This window comes from Protopterus annectens, chromosome 8.part0 (assembly GCF_019279795.1).
Source record: "Protopterus annectens isolate FY-2018-M chromosome 8.part0, PAN1.0, whole genome shotgun sequence".
NCBI lineage: Eukaryota > Metazoa > Chordata > Ceratodontiformes > Protopteridae > Protopterus > Protopterus annectens.
This window is the reverse complement of record NC_056741.1, coordinates 1772880996-1772886995: the sequence shown is the minus strand read 5'-3', so window position 1 is coordinate 1772886995 and position 6000 is coordinate 1772880996.

The window sequence follows — 6000 nt, the reverse complement described above, 5'->3', positions numbered from 1 at the left end:
AGAGGACCATCCAGGTAGGCTTAGTTTGGTTAGCATTGGAATACTGTAGCATTCGGTATGTCAGATACTTTTACTTGGGTGTCAGGTGTTTGTTCTTCTGTGGGGGGGTGGACTTTACAGTTTGAATCTCATGCTCAGATTTTGACCAATGTAACAATTAACAAAACAACTAGGATCATTGCTGGAATCTCCTTGTGTCTGACTGAGAGTGCTTCTCAAACAATCTGGAAATATAGATCTGATAAGTATTTTTTTTTGCACTTTAATTGTCCAGTGTTCTGCACTGTATTTTATTTTTCTTGACTGAATTATTTTTATATTTGTTGGCCGAATTTTGTCTTCTGATTTGTGATGAATTTTTTTATTCTCTCAGAGAGCTTGTAGTGAACTTATTTCAGAGTGGAAAATCTGGTCTAACAGCTTTTGTGTTATCTGGTTGTCTCAAGGCTTGGCTTTTGTCTTGCTGGTATAAGAATACTACCTTTGTGTGAATTCCTGCATATCATTGCTACAACAAAATCAATCGACCCCAACTGACAAACATGTCTCAAAGCGGTACAACAAAGTAGAAAATTATTCAAGGTACACTACCACGAGCTTGCTTTGTGTCAACAGTGATAAAAACACTCTTTATTCAAAGAAAAACAATAAAAATGTTAAAAACACATGAAATTCTCAGCTGAGAAAAGCGCTTTCGGCTTCTTAAGCCTAAGCACGTATCTCAGCTAGGAATTTCATGTGTTTTTAACATTTTTACTGTTTTCTTTGAATATAGTGTTTTTATCACTGTTGACACAGAGCAAGCTCATGGTGGTGCACCTTGAAGACTTTTCTACTTTGGCATATCATTGCTGGAATCTCCTTGTGCCTGACTGAGAGTGCTTTTCAAACAATCTGGAAATATAGAGCTGATAAGTATATTTTTTGGACTTTAACTGTCCAGTGTTCTACACTGTCTTTATTTTTGCTTGACTAAATTATTTATATATTTGCTGGCCAAATTTTGCTTTCTGATTTGTGCTGAAATTTGTTGGTGGCTTTTGATCTGGGACACTCCTCTCAGTCATCTCTTTAGTTCATTTTACATAATACAGTGATCATTTGGGAAGGCCAAATCCCTTAGTCCCTTAACCTTGAATTATCTTTTGTTCCTGCTCTCTCCCTTTCCACTTTATATATATATATATATATATATTATATATATATATAAAACAATAAAACAAAAATACACTTTATTCAGCTGCTTATATTTTTCTGAATTTGTGTTTCTTCCTACTACTCTTTTACTTGATCTTGCTTTTTCCTGCTACTTGCTGCTTGTTCTCTAAAGTGTTCAACTGCATCTTTTCTGTTGCATTTATTACTGCTTGTTTATAGCCAGTCTAAATTGTTACGTGTTATTCTAAGCTCTTAGTTTTGGGTTAAGCACTTGGGTTTTAGGCTCACCCCTTAGCTCTTCCCTGGTCTTTTACGCTCAGATTCTGACAAATATGGATGGACAATTTCCTACAGTTTCTCCTGCCAGTTTGGTTGACATGGGCATCCTGAGACAGTGTAGCAAGTGCATCATGTACAAGGACAACCAACTACTACTACTATCTAGGAACACAATTTGTGAGAGATGCAATTACATTAGGAACACTGAGTCCATACTCTCTCCCTCTCAAGACAGTATATTTGCCACTGAAAAGGTTGTCAACTCAATCACTAAAGCTCAAACACTATCCACACCTACACAATACACACCCACATATGCGGAAGTCCTTTACATAAACATACCCAAACAAAGGAGACCTCTGAGGCAAAAACACATGCGATCTATCCCTCCATACCACATGCCATGCATAATCCACACACTTGTGTCTCACAGCCACTAAGGCTTCACCATAAACCCAACATATTAGTCATAGGAGACTGCTAAATGCTAGGAATCTAAACATCAAATTCCACTCATTGCAAGCATTCTTAACCCTGGAAAATGATGGCATCTGTGCGGAGAGCAGCCCAGCCTTACCTGGTTACTCATTCTATCATACATTCAGACCCCAAAATGTGGGCAGTAAAGCCAAAGGAGGTGGAGTTTCAATATACATTAAAGACATACACACCTCCATGCTGGTCAAACAGTATGATGCACAGGAGACACTCCAGGTGCAATTAACCATTGACAAGACCCCTATTGAAATCATAGTTAGCTGCTGGCCCCCAAATCTGACTCAAGATGCCCAATCCACCTATTTGTACCTATTTGAATCTATCAAGATTCAACCATTTACCCTGATCCTGGGTGATTTTAACTTCCCATACATAGATTGGAAAAACTGATCATGCTAGAACACAAATGCCCAGAGAGTCTTCAATTTTGTCAATGCAAATGCCTTGGAACAGCTAGTCAATACCCCCACAAGAGGTGATAGTATCTTGGACTTTGTATTAGCCAACATATGTAACCACTGCAGCATCCTTATAGTATCATCCTCCCTGGTACAATCCGACCATAAAGGGGTCACTTTTGAAGTCACCATCTGCTCCAACCCCCTCTAGCTTGGATCAGACATAAAAACTTCTCCAAAGCTGATTACAGCCTCCTGAGGGATGGTAAAAACAGCTGCACAGCCCTCTCCCCCTCTGTAGGAACTGGCACCAATATCCAAAACTACACCAAAGCACTATATGAGCATTTATATAAATGCATGCAAGTAACAGGACTAAATCATCCTCTACAAGGAAGAGCAAACCTGTCTGGTGGACATCTGCAATAAACAAACTAACAAAAGGAATAAATCGCTGACTAAGACCAAGAAGGTGCAGATGCCCAATTGGAAGCAATGTCTCCTTAGCCTGAACAAGCAAATAAGAGCACTAGTAAAATCCTCCAAAGCAAACTTCGAGTCCAAATTGGCCACATCTACTAGAGACAATCATAAGGTCTTCTTCACATATGTCTGCAACCTCAAAGGAAGCACCAGATCTGTTCAGAACTGGTGGTCAAAGACACCATCTATACAAATGCTGTAGATATAGCAAACTTGCTGGCTGACAGATTCAGTGAAAACTTCACCCCTCTGTCTCCCCATCAGCAAATCAGAACATCCCCAGGACCAGCCTCCTTCCTCTTATATCTAGGGAACAGGTCATCACTGCTCTCTCAAAGGCAAAAAAATACAGCCTCCAAGGGACCTGATAACATCCCAGGCTGCATCCTACATTAACTCAGCCAGGAACTTGCAGCACCATTAGGCTCCCTATTCAACCAAAGTCTGAGTAATGGCTTTGTCTCAGCTGAGTGGAGGACAGTCACTGAGCATCCACCAATCTGGGAAATTATAGACCCATCAGCCTAACTAGCCTAATCTGCAAGGCCATGGAATGGATTATCATGGATCTCATTGACAAGGACATTGGCGACTTCCAAACACTCGATCCCACACTGCTTGGCTTTGTCAAGGGGGAGGTCATGTCTGCTAAATTTGGTCAACTTCTTTGAGACAGTCACCAAAGCCATGGACGAGGGAAGATGGTGTGCACCACCTGCCTTGACCTGGCCAAAGCCTTTGACACTATTCCCCACCCAGGCATAATAGATAAACTCTCTCAACTAGGCATTAATCTGTATGTTACCAGATGGGTAGCAAACTGGCTCACTGATAGAACCTACCTAGTTAAAATAGGGGATGCCACCTCAAGCAGTAGACCTGTAACAAGCGGCATACCCTAGGGTTCAGTCTTGGATCCTCTGTTATTTGGGATATACTTTTTTGAGGTGCAGGCCAAAACCAGAGGGCTATGGCTGACCAAGTTTGCAGATGACTGCAAGCTGGGTGCTGGCATCAATTCCCCTAGTGATGCGGACATCCTCCAAGAGGGTCTCACTCAGATAAATAACCAGTGCCAGAAACATGGCCTCACTTATTACATTAATAACAATGTCCTAAGCATGCAATCAGTCGTAAGGGATTTGGGTACCCAGGTTGATAACAACCTGACTTTTGACCACCATGTTGCTTCCATTGTATGTAAAGCCTTCTACATGGCCCACACCATAAGTAAGGGTATCTCATCCAGGAACAAGAAGGTCATAACATCCCTGTATTCTTCCCTTATAAGGCCCATTATTGAGTACAATGCCCCTTTCGGCATGTACCTCGCAAAGTACATGCAGCAGCTGGAGAGACCACAGTGGTTTCTCACCAGGAGAATCCAGGGCCTCAAACATCTACTAAACACAGATAGGCTAAAAGCCCTATCCCTCTACTCAGTTTCATACAGACTCCTCAGTGATTACCTCTATCTGGCATACAAGGTGATCATGGACCCCACCTTGTTGGGACTGCTGCATATCCACAAGTAAAGTTCCACTCAAGTAACTCACATGCACAGTCTCAACCTGGTCTGTGATATCAACAGGACTTGTTGACAGGACAGATTTGTGTCCCAGAGACTCCCCATTTATGCAATAGACTCCCTCTCCACGTCAAGCAGAGTACCTCTTTGCCCCTTTTTAAGAGCAACCTGGATAACTGGATGGGAAACAGAAAATATACCCCTGGGATTCCACCTGTATCCCTGCTGAATAGGGGCATTGGGTGGTGACTTCTCTAAACATGGGCTAAACTCTTGACAAGGCTTATAAAGGCCTCAGTATCAATAGCCTAGTAACCTCCTATGGTCCTATGATCCTATACCATAAATGGGAGATATATGGACACATTACCATGTTATAGTGCAACATGCGGTGGTGTTTAAATTACCTCTCCCTCACCTTTTCACATGTCACTCAGGAATCGGACAAGGCTGTGGTCCTACTCCTGGTAAGCACAACACTGTAATTTTACAGATGTAGATTTACTCCAATGTATTTCCTAAAATGTCATCCTGGTCCTGCTGGTTGGATTGTGGTACTGTAGGCATGATTGCCAACTGTACAGATATTTTCTGACTGTACACACTTTAGAGTTCTACCTATGCCTTCTAGGTGTGACCACACTGACAGATGTGACAGTATTGTCAGGGCATTATAGATTGCCATATGTGTCAACTGTGCAAAGTCTTCACAGATGTCAACAGTGTACCTCAGTGTTGCTGATGAGATTGCAGTGTAAAGAGCTTGCATTTACAAGTAACTACAAATGTCTGTAGGAAAAGTGATGTCCTTGTGTCCTACTATATGAGGCGGGGGTTAAACAGTTCTGTAGTAGTGACAACAGTGCATACAGCTTTACATATATTGGAACATAGTACTGCAGAACGTAATAGTGCAGGTATTAATGTACTGCTTTTCACTTTCTTAACACAGGTGACCAGGGGGGTTGGTCTCTGTCGCCTACACAACTTGATGTCAGTGTCTCTTCAGACTCTGATGATGATGGTGACTAAAAGTGAGAAAGTGAGGCACAGGTGGGGGTTTCCGGGGCTGAATCTGTCCCAGAGGTTTACATCCTTCTTGTGCCCTTATTATCACCACACACAGTCAATATGCTTACACAAACCCAGTCAATGGAGGCCACAGATATTGGACAGAGAGAGGGTGGGGACATTAATCAGGAAAGTGTGGCAATTATGCCTCCATTGAGTGTAGACAGTGACCATAGCCTGAGAGCTGGTGATGTCCCACACAGGTGGATTGATGGATACTCATAAGGCAGCCTGCTGCCCTTTCATCACCTGTTGCAGGTGTCTCATCACTGGTCACTTGGTGTATGTTTCGGGTGATCATGGAGGCACAGGCACATTCTGAAAGGAACTCCAGATGAATGCTTAGGGCTATGGATACAGCACAGTCTGACATCTGTGACTACCTCTACTGCATTGGTGATAGTCTGAATTGGGTCTATATTACATGATCTAAATCCCGTTTCCGAGAACACCACAAGATCGACACATATAGTGCAAACTACGGTAATGCCATATGTTCAAAACCGCAAAACACGAAATGTCGAAGTGTCATGGTTGGCCTGTCTGCGCTATAGCTCTGTAAGGTAAGTGTGTGATAGTTACGGA